Source organism: Lissotriton vulgaris, chromosome 4_1 (assembly GCF_964263255.1).
Source record: "Lissotriton vulgaris chromosome 4_1, aLisVul1.2, whole genome shotgun sequence".
Classification (NCBI taxonomy): Eukaryota; Metazoa; Chordata; class Amphibia; order Caudata; family Salamandridae; genus Lissotriton; species Lissotriton vulgaris.
The window spans coordinates 294,791,113-294,801,850 of NC_141691.1; the positions used below are offsets into that span (position 1 = coordinate 294,791,113).

At 45.5% G+C, this 10,738-nt stretch overlaps 1 long non-coding RNA gene across 3 annotated transcripts in view; it reads right to left on the reverse strand.

Annotated features, from left to right (window-relative positions):
- LOC147718668 (uncharacterized) overlaps positions 1-9,588 on the reverse strand; it is a 453,950-nt gene extending 444,362 nt beyond the window's left edge. For all 3 annotated transcript variants that reach the window (XR_015309999.1, XR_015309998.1, XR_015309997.1), the window contains exon 1: positions 9,516-9,588. This is a non-coding gene — a long non-coding RNA (uncharacterized LOC147718668). The remainder of the gene's footprint in view (positions 1-9,515) is intronic.
- Positions 9,589-10,738: the final 1,150 nt, after the last annotated feature.

Genomic DNA, 10,738 nt, shown 5'->3' on the forward strand with positions numbered 1-10,738 from the left:
CTCTACGGAGTGCTTTTTCTGTACGCTTATGTGATTCCTTACGCCAGAATTCTATGGCGTCTTTCTGAGATTGTCTGGCTTTCTTTTTCCATAATGCTTCTTCTACCTTCATGATGCACTCAGCATCCCATGTTCCGGTAACGGGCCATCTGTGTCTTTCGTCTAGATGCTTAGTATAATCGGCCCATAATTCTAGATACAATATGGCATCTATGCCATGTTTCTGGTACATGAAATTTCCAGGAGTGTCCCTAGGGGGGATAGGAATTTCTTCCTCTAACATCCCTTTCCTAGTTCCTATTTGCTTTAACTTGTTAAAAAACGGCATTTTGCTTACTTAGTACTGAATGCTCAATCCTTGCTGCTTAAATCTAGACACAGCTAGTTACACAAGAACACAATAATGCACATTAAAAACAGTCGCTCATACAACAACATTGATCACATGAAAAAAGACATTTAAAAACGCTTATTACTACCCCCTATACCGGATGTACTGCTAAACAGCACAGATACACTGCTGAGAACAGTGCAAGAACTTGAATCATCGGATATACTGCTAAACAGTACAGATACACTGTCTAAAACAGTGCAGACCGGACTTGTGTACCCAAACCCGTCTAGATACGTCCCAGCAATGGTACTCACCGGGAAGCACGGAAACAGAAGACCTCGGAAAACTCGACTGGACAGGACCGGACTCGACTCGACTCGGCACGTGGATACTTCGGAAAACTGGTGGGCCTCTTGACACCTCGGACCTTGCTTCTTTCGGCTAGGCTCTGGTCGGGATCCTCCGCGCTCCTCACCGCCTCGTCTGGGTGCTAATTGCAGTCTTCGTCACCTCCGTGGGCCAGAGGGAGATACAGGAAATCCTGCCGGTACGCGTAGGTTCCGTCTAACTGATGGCAGGGGACAGAGTTTGCAACGCACCAACCGGCGCGTGAGGTGGGGGAGGGGTCCCTATTCGGGCGCCAAAATGTCGTAAATATTTAATTTACCGTCTTAATTTCTATGCAGGTAAGTACTTAATCAATAATAACTCAATCGGAAAGAAAGAAACAGAGTCCGTGGTGTTAGAGTTCTTAGGGGTTTTATTCCTTAAAAAGGAATGGTCATGACCGGATATCGGATTCTTACCACCACAGGGGTGTAAGAAGGGATAGAGCATACTTTATTGACATTACATTACTTTTATACTTAATATACATAATAGAAGTCAATGCAGAAGGCGTAACAGCTGAGAAAAACAAGATAAAACACACACGTGGTCATGATACGTAATTAGGAGGCGTGAACTAGGCGTGAACATAGAAGTGTGTGCTAGAAGCGTCACAGGTAGGTGCCATAAGTGGGTGGCAACAATAAGCAGAATCTTGCAATGTCAGCAGAAATCTGAGGCCTGGATGCGCGCGCAGCTGCATGACGTGTAACTGACGTGAAGCTGAAGGGTGCAGGGGACTTGACATTTCAACTAGCGGAAAGAGACAGGAGTCTGGCATGTCAGATCAACTTGTGCTTCTATCATATCTGATATCTGATGTTTAGGAACTGAGCTATCTGGGCAGAAAGGTCTCTGGGGCAGAAGCTATTCTATACTGACTGTGAGTGCGTGTATAAGCGCCTAAGTGTCTGCATGAGAAGCGTGGGGACATGGGCCTTCCATGGTAGCGTGGTAACAGAGGCTATGAATTACTTGCACAGAGACAGTAAGGCCAGGCCCTTTCGCTCTACAGCTGGGGGAATGTTTACTTAAACTAGTAGGCAGGAATTCATCTTCGGAGAGGAAACAGATAACTCGAAGGTTGAATTCATTCTTGGCAGGCAGCAGGCTGAGCTAAGCGCGGTGGGCCGCGCTGGAAGTAAGGCAGAGTTCACAGGTACGGGGGCAGCCTGGGCAGAGGCTTTCAGAGTCAGAAGGCAGAAAAAGCTCGATGGCAGAAATTCAGGGCCTACTTTGCCAGAGCTGAAAAACGTGTAAAGTACACCACAAAAAGACGTTGGCATGGCATACTTAGGAACGGACTATTCAACCCATTCAGGGTGGGTCTGAAAGAGGACATGTTAACGTTGGACGCAAATGTATTTGCGTCTTCATAGCTGGCACAGGAGGGAAGTTACATGCACTTTAAACTCGTACATGGAGACGGTGGGGTACACGATAGTGAACATAACTTGACCAAAAATTTATATTTCCTCAGTATACTTGACCTGACAAACCCAGAGCTTGGGGAGCTTCATGAGATGCCGGGGTAGTGTCTTTGCCTGGCAGATTGGCTATGTGTGTTATTGCTTTGAGAGGAAATGTTTGTTTTGATGTAGCTTGTGTTTCGGAAGTCCAATTCACTTGGGGATGCTCAGTTTGACTTTGTTCCGGATAAACGGTCTTAGCTAATATATCTCTAAATTGAGCTGCATGGGTTTAGCTTAACGTCGAGCTGATCAATCCATTCTTGTCCCCAGCCTCGGAATTTGGCCTGAGTAGGTAGTTGCTTGCTGGTATTGGTGGTGTAGCTTGGTTAGCAGTTGCTTCAAGTGGTTCCTTTTCTCTTTGAAGCGGAGGATCCTTGTTGTGCGGTGATGGAGCTCCCGTTTGACCATTGAGGTCCCTCGCTATCTTGTTCTAATCACAGTTTGGCTGTGTGAGTTGTTTGGTCTTTGCTACCATATCTCTGTGTGCATCCTTTTGTTCCGATTGATCTTTTACCGGTAGTCCTTGGGGCCCTTGCCCTTCTTGTTTTGGCAGGTTACGGCTTGTATTGTGCTGATCCTGAGTTAAGCTGAAGGGCGAGCGGTCTTCGCCCTCTATGGAATGGGCGTTGTTAGTGTTGGGAGGAGATTTCTCCTTTAGAGCAAAGAAGATTGGAAAGTATTTGGAAGTGGATGATTCAGTTTCAGTTTCAGTTTTAGTTTTTTGCTTCCGCCCTTTCCTTTTTTGTTGACGCCGTTGTTTGGCGTTGAGTTTCATTGGGAGTTCCTGTCCCGTCTGGGTTGTTTCTACGTGTGCTGGAGTATGATCGACAGTTAGCTCTACTTTGTTTCCAGTTGACTCCTCGTTTCTGAATGCTCCTTCTGCGGGTTTGGTAAGGCCCTTTTCTGCAGTTGCAGTTGCATTTCCTCTGTGTAGATCTCTTAAGTCTCCTATTAGGTCAGTTAGCATGGACAGCAATGTGGCTACTTTGTCTAGTGCCTGGCTGCAATTGCAGCTTGGATAGATGTTAGTTTGTGCTCTCACTATTAGGTTGTTTAAATTGCCTAGCTTGTCTTTGAGGCAAGCTGTAAAAACTGCCAGTGTGTTAAGAAGAGTGAGTTGGAGCTCCATTTTATCTGATTGGTATTGCAGTGCGTCTACTGCTAGCTGAATAGTGTTTAGCAGTGAGTTCCAGGTTCCGGTATTTTTTTCTTCCCCCCGCTCATTCTCCTTGGAGATGTTAGCGTGCTTGTTTATATTTTTGGCTGCAGTGGAAGGATCAAGGGCGAGAGGGTCTTTGTGATCTGGGATATAAGTTGCTAACATATCTTCCCATTCTTGTGTGTTGAGATAAGACATTATTACCCTGCCTTCTGCCTTGCGGCTAAGGTCGTATGAATTGGCTGCCCCCCTGCCAGGGAAGTTTGTTGCTTGGTCATAAGTTCCCTGGTCTATGGGCGGTGTGACGCATCCAGCCATTAGGCAAGACTGGATAGGAGTGCTATGGGTTTGGCTCATAGATTGTAGATCCAGCGCCGGGCTGAGTGATGGTTCCTTGATTGGGAACGGCACTTGTGTCTGTGGGCCTGTCTGTGGGCCTCCCCCAGAGGCCCTATCGGTAGGGAAAATGTCTGTTTTGTCAGCTGTTTTTCATGCGGAAGTGAGTATCTCATTTGCGCTAGCGTTGAGATCATCCGGTGGGGTTGGCAACGCGATTTCCCCATTGCGTGGGGCCGTGCCGTCTGGGTAAGCTGGTAATGGATTCTGATTCTGTTTAGATGCAGCAACAGAGTTAAATGTTTCTTTGCTTGCACTTTCACTTAGGGTCTCCAAAGGAATGCTTGTATTCCTGTGCTTTGAGGTGCTAACTTGCGTAGAGTCTAACAAATAAATTCCCAGAGAAGAAGAGCTTGTAGGTGCAGGTGCGGATGATGGCGGGCGTGCAGGGCTCAAGACAGCGGGAAGTAGTGGTGTTTGCAAGCCATGCAAGTGGCTGTTGCTCGAGAGGATGGCTGAGCCTGCATCCTTCAGAAATTCAAATTTTGTGTATATTTTGGACTGATAGAGTTTTTTGATAGTTTGCGGCACGCTTACTGCAGACTCTGATATCAGGGCCATTGTTAATCCCAGCTCCGTTGTGTTTTGTTTCGGCCCCAATGCCTGCCCTAATGTCAAGGGGTGCGCCGCTGTGCCGATGGCGGTGGCGGGGTTTGCATTCGTTGTTGTTTTCTTATGCCCTTTCTCAGTTCCTGATGTTTCGTTCAGTTTTGCTGTGGGCTTTGGTTTTGGCTGTGGGGGCCCACTGACCTTTCCAGACCTCATGGCGATAGTTGATGTTAGTGGGCTGCCCGAAATGAGGACTTAATGGAGGGAGATGATTATAGGAGTGACCTCCGCGTTGGCTAGTGAGCTGATGAGGGCTGTAAAACTATAAGGCGGGCTGTAGGATGATTGGGGGAAAGTAGTAAGGAGAGCTGAGAGAAGGCTGTGGGGGGGCTGTGAGGAAGGCTGAGGAAGGCTGACGGAAATAGCCCAGAAGCAGCTGGGATTGTCCGCAGGCTGTGAGCGGGGCACTCAGGGGGGACCTACAGGCAGCGTCGAACCTAGTCGGGCCCGCCTAGGTCAAACCCCCTAGGCCCTCTATCGGCAGCCGCGCTCACGTCGCGTCTCTGTAGCAGCAACAGAAGCAACAGCCTCACCTCACCTCACTTGTAGCAGCTGTTGCTCCTGACGCTGGTATTGTCCGCAGTGAAGTCGAAGTTGAAGCCGCCTCCTCTGCCTCTGCCTTGACTACGGCTGCGGCTCTGTCAGCTTTCAGCTTCTGCAATCCTATCGGTTTTTGGTTCTTGGGTTTCTCAGGAAAGGTTTGCTGACCCGCCATGATTTACGCACACCCCAAGGATGGCAAGATACATGTGCACTTAGGGGCACTTGGGGCTAACCCTAAAGATTAGCTTTTGGAACATGAAAGATCTTGCCAGCAAGCAAAAACAGTGCATTGTATGAGGGTACCCCTTCAGACAAGACCCTGACATCATATTACTGCAAGAAACACACCTAGTGGGCAACTGCTGTGGTTTCCTGTCCCAGGGCAGATTAGGTTACTAGCCCACTCTGGATTTGCCAGGGGATCCAGGGAGTGGGGTTTCTGAGCCACAAGGGCACACAGATATGGGTGAATGATTTAGGGTGCGAGGTGGTGATGCAGGCATTGGTGTGAAGATGAGTTGGTGCTGGCATCCTGCAACTTTCACTGAGGGCAAGAATCAGCTGGCCTAGACCTACTTGGGAGCTGGATTGCAGGGCTGCCTGAGGCAATATTTGTCATAGCTGGTGATGCCAGTTCAACCGTGCATGGAAAGTTGGATAGGGTGACTGCATTTATTGCAGTTTCTAGAGGCAATGGGTCTGGCTGACCTCGAAAGGAGAAAGGAACACCCAGACACATGTCAGAACTCGTACTTGGCTAACCCAATGTACTCCCTATCCAGGATGGATTATCTACTTGTGCTCAACTGATAAAAAAGTTTTCTTGTTGAGGGGTATCTCTGAACACTCACCCAAATTCCAGGGGGAATGGAGACTTGATCCCTGGGAACTGACTGACTCGAACACCAGGGAATTGGTCATCGACACTTCAACCAACTACTTCCATGGCCATTAAAGGCACAGTGAACTTGGATGCGACTCTCTGGGAAGCCTAAAATGTGGGTACACCATATTAAATATGTATCTCTTGGAAAATGAAAGAGCTAGATAGGAAGTCCTGATGCAGTTGGAATGGGACTAGGGACCACATTTATGACCTGGTTTGCATTGCTCTTGCACCGTGCAGTGTGATGCAAGAGTGGCATCAACTGTAAGTCATATTTTTGAAGCCATACAAAGCCACTTTGGGCTTTACTACGAGTCTGATGGTCCATGGGGGTACGGTGGTCCCACATCCATCCTATTATGAGACTGGTGATTGGACTGCCATAGCCTTGCCGCAGCTGCCAAAGAGCTGCCATTCCAAGGCAGTGTTGCAGTGGTGTAAAGGCATCTCTATGCTCGATGGGACCAGCGCTGTCCCACCACGCATGTTAGTAGTTACCTCTTTGCCAGGGTTTTCATTGCGGTTCCTCCGCCATAGAAATTCCTGGTGGAGAGGGAAATAATTATTGCCTCTGCAATCAATGGATGCAGAAAGGGGAGCACAAAATGTACCCCCCCGTGTGCATGCATAACAGTTCCTGCATGGCATGTATTTTACAGTCCATGCTGTGCTTCAACTGTTTTTGGCATTACCCCTGAGGTGCCAGTTTTTAGAGTTACTGTTATCGGAATGCCCAAAAAAGTCCGCCAGACAGGAGGAAGCTCCTAATCTGGCTAGCGCAACGACCGCGGATTTGGCAATGCAGAAGCGGGATGGACCCAGCATCACACCCACAAAGTCGTAATCGGGTCCTTTGCGTGACTTTGCATGGCTTAAATAATAGGGAGTAAATCAAATCAGCGCAAATCACTAGCGTGCATTACTCTGAGCAAGGGAGGTACTCCATGTGCATTTTGTGGCTGTCCTCCCTCAACTCCCATGACTTTTGATGCATTGATGGTAAACCTGGGAATGCACCAAAAAGATACACCTCCCCAGGAGAGGCATGACAAGGAGAAACATCTTTATTTCTACTTATTTTAAACTCTTCCTCTGTGTGCTGCACTCTTCAGCACACATGGAAAGAGGAAAAAAACCTCTAAGGATGGTTTTTGTGCAGGAAAAATCAATCCTGTCTGCAACAGAGGTGCCTTGTGTTCACCCTAGGCTGCCAAACAGTGGTAGTGCAGTGGAAAAGGACAGCAATGTGCTGTATTGGAGAACTACAGCACATTCCTGAGCTTTCTCTATGCCTAGCTGTGCATCCCTGCACCACAAAACTCATAAATATGCCCCTATGTGCTTACCCCTTCATGGAAATTGGCTCAGAGATAGAAGAGCTATAAGACACGACCTGCAGACTCATGTCCACCTGGAGGCGATGGCCCAGACCCACACTCGCATGGTTGGTTATATGAGACAGGTGGCAAAGCCAGGAAGTTCCTGTCTTGGCTGATGAAAAATGAAGAGGGTTGGTGCTGGATGTATGCAGTCAGAATGACCACCGGAGATGTAGTCGAGGCCCTGAGAGAGTTTTTACAGATTGTTGTTGCCTATCTCTACCAAGCTAGGCCAGCAGACAGGCAGAGGAATGATTTGACAGGGACCTTCCAGGTCCTAGTCGGGGACACAAGGCAATACTAGGGCTGGAGATAGACATCATTGTTGCAGAAATATCTGAAGCTGTAGTTCAATTGAAGAGCAGGAAATCCCAGGGCCCCTAATGGCCTACCCACTGAATTTCCCAAATGTAACAAGTCTCGCATCATGGGCCCTTTGTCTGAGTTGCATTGCAGGTGAAATTGAGATGCCACCTAGCCAGAGTACCTTAGATGGGCAATGATTGAACTGATTCATAAGCGTGGGAAATCCATTGGATATTGTGCCTCTTATATGCAGATTTCACTGCTCAACATAGAAATCAAGATTCTTGCATTGTAAAAATATTGGCAAAACATTTGATACAGGTGGTTTATTTCCTGGTGGGCCTCGATTAATCAGGCTTTATGCCCTACAGACCGACAAGACACAATGTAGAACAAGCCATTGATGCTGAAAAGGCATTTGATTCCATAGAGTGGCCTTACAAGTGGGCAGTCCTAGAAAAGATGGGTTTCAGTCCATGGTCTGGGTGAGACGCCAGCACACCAATACTGAGATGGGAGTTCGGACTGGCCAGGGGTACAAAGACAGGGATGTCCGCTGTCCCCTATGCTGTTTACGGGGATGACAGAACCAATAATCTCCTGGGTGCGGAGGGACATGATACTTTGCGGGATGCAATGGGACCCCTGACTGGGAGGATGTCATTTCCTTGTATTTAGATGCTATCTAGCACTGCCTGTCAGATTTGGAAAGCTCTGTGCCTCAAATTCTGCAGATAATGGAGATCTTTAGGTATGATACAGGGATTCTCAACGATTGGCATAAGTCTGTGGCGTACCTCCTTTCCTGTGGCGCCTCTGCCCCTAGATGGGACAGCCCACTGTGATAGAAACAAATGGGGTTTTTATGCTTGGGAATATCTGCGACTAATAACAAGTAGCTTTTCCTTAGGGAAAACCTTTTCAAAATCCTTGGGCAGTGTAAAGCGGAGGAGTGTGGCTCTATGGTTAGAGCAATGTAATGAGAATTTGCCACACATAGGCTACATGTTGCACAGCTACACAGGCCTGCAACCAGGCCTAATGAACCTTTGAACTAGATTTTTTCAATTTCAACATGAAACTATTTCAAACATACTCAAAAAGACATTGTTTCATGTTTTTTATCTTGACTGAGATGCACTATTGCTTGTTCCAAATCATTCTTTGAAAACACAATGTGTCAGGATAATGAGACAATCCTAAATGTTTCGGTCAAATCATAACATTTGTAAAGATTTTTAACAATAGAAAAATATCATCCTATGCAATCTTTTCTTTCCCAATGCATTTCGGGTTCAATACTGAACCCTTCGTCAGGGGATTAACAAATTACAAAACTGAACATAATATGGTAATGAAGATTCCGAAGTAGTTCTCGTCCGAACCTACAACACAAAAACAGTATTCTTAGTGTTTCGTAATGATGAACATTGTATTCCTCTAGTCTGTGCTAGGAGTGTTACTGTGAAACTGTGAAAAACCCAAGTTCAGGTGAATAAAAAAGAAAATCAGGATATTGGTTCCCATATTCGCATCCAAAGACGGAAAATGAAGAGTTAATATAAGCCAAGTAATCCAAAATGAAGTGTATAGAAAAGTGACCAAGTAGTAAGAATCTAAAAACCAGTCAGGTGCTATAAATCTCCAGTTTGTGTGAACTGAGTGGGTTAAGATCTCTGGTATAACCCGATTGGACTTCCATTCCGTAAAACACATGCAGTCCTACCTTCCGTATTTAAATATAGACTCTGTGACTGCCGTCGTGTTCAACCTAATAATGTAATGTAATGAACCTGGTTATATTGCATGTTCGTCTAGTGCAAATACATAATGTAATCACACTGCTAAAACAGAATCGGAATGCCAAAACAGAATCATACCCGCTAGTCTTGTGCAATCAACACGGAAAAACGAGCGTGGAAAGCGTGTACCCCACTGACTGTTCTACTTTGTCCGCAATCTACAAAGATATAACTCCAATGAACACAAGATCCCCTCGGGGACGCAAATTACAAATTCCTCTATATTAAGCGTATAAACTCACTTTTTCGATCTCCTGTGATCGTTTTCTATCCTGCCGCCATGGATTGAGTTTGCGAGGTCACGTGTATTGGATATACCAATCCGCTATGCTTCAAAAAGCCTAGAAATGGACATTGGACTACAATGTCCCTGCCAATCTCAAAAGTAAACGAAGTAAAAAACGGACTCCAGTCTAAAAAAAACATATAAACCCCATTAGAACGTCGACTGTCTGATGTGTAACTTTATTGTTCCATTTGAGGAACAACTGTTGTTTGAGACTAAAGAACGAAATATGTATAAGAAAACAAGAAAAAAGAAACCCAATGGGTGACTTTATTGTTCCATTAGAGGAACATCTTTTGTTAGTGTTTTAAGGTGAAACTGAAGAAAACAAAAAGGGTAGAAAAACAGGAGAAAAGAAACCCAATGGGTGATATGCAACAATAAGCTCCCTTACATTCTAATTAAAATACAGCCAATTTTTCAAGAACAATCATGATGAGTCATTAAGACCAATCTACAGGAAACATAGTTTATTCATAATGATCATTGAGACCCCCTGGGATAAGAGTCCCTAAATATCTTATCCAAATGTTTCCCTGCGCACTAACATGGTATTCATGTCTTTGTCAGTGCGTCTGCCATGCGTTCAAGAATGGTAAATCGCAATTGAGGTATTGTGTGAGGAATAGTTGTCCAATGTGCCGCTAGAGATGAACTCATATTTTTATTCCGAATGCGACTCTTATACTCTACAATTCTTGTCTTTATCATTCTGCTTGTTCTCCCTACATATATTAAACCGCAGGGACATTTAATCGCATATATCACACCCTCTGTTGTGCAATCCGATGTGTGTCTTAAAGTAATCGCTTTGCCAGTATGAGGATGTCTGAATTCACTGCCAGTCATAACATTTCCACATTGTCCGCAATTATAGCACTTGCGCATTCCCTTGTGTTTTGTTTTCATGTTTTTTTTTGGAGGTTTGAAAAGCTCTCTTAGGTTTTCGGAACGAGTATGTGCAAATAATGGTGGACCGGTCAAAATGCCTTTAAAATCTTGCTTATTTTCCAACAGTTCCCATCATTTTCGAATTAAAGCCTTTATTTTAGGAGACTATGCCGAATGTTTCAATACAAATACTTCTCTCTTTGTTGTTTGTTTAGTATGTTTTTCCAGTAAATCCTCTCTCTTTTTTCTGGAGACTGTGTATTCTGCTTCCTCCAATGTAGAATTTGG